The sequence below is a fragment of the Microtus ochrogaster genome, chromosome 16 (genome assembly GCF_000317375.1).
Source record: "Microtus ochrogaster isolate Prairie Vole_2 chromosome 16, MicOch1.0, whole genome shotgun sequence".
In the NCBI taxonomy this organism is placed as follows: Eukaryota; Metazoa; Chordata; class Mammalia; order Rodentia; family Cricetidae; genus Microtus; species Microtus ochrogaster.
The window spans coordinates 11,298,744-11,299,319 of record NC_022018.1 but is presented as its reverse complement, the minus strand read 5'-3'; positions in this window follow the sequence as shown (position 1 = coordinate 11,299,319).

Here is a 576-nt window from a genome sequence, read left to right as displayed (position 1 = left end):
CCGATACCTCCTGTCTAGCTACCCACCAGTCAGCTCTTTTATTAAATGAATCAAAAGGTGCTTTAGCAAAGAAACTCTTCACAGTGTACACAAAGATTATTCCATAACAACTCCATATGTGCCCACTATAGGGTATGATCAGACTGAGCAGACATAGTGGAAGCACAGAACCCGAGCTGTTAGAGAGGAACTAAGTAGAAATGAACTGCTGTGGAGTCCATGTGGAGTCTGTGCCTTTTGTTCCTCCTGCAGGAAGCTTTGAAGCATGTCCTGGACCCAGCTCTTGTAAACCAGGCTGGCCTTGAACTCACAGAGATCCACCTGCCTGCCTCTGCCTCCCGAGTGCTGGGATTAAAAGTGTGTGCCATCACTGCCCAACTTCACAACTTCTCAGCTTCATGCTTGTTTGATCTGACTTCTAGGGAAGAAGAAGCAAGGCTGCTAGTTTCCAACCAGGAAGTTAATCCCCAGAGTGACCCAGAGCGGAGAGGAGTGAGATTACAATCCTGGCCTCGATTGAAGAAAGCTGAAGGCCGAGCCAACAGAAGCCTCTTCTGCTGAAAGGGAGGACAGCTG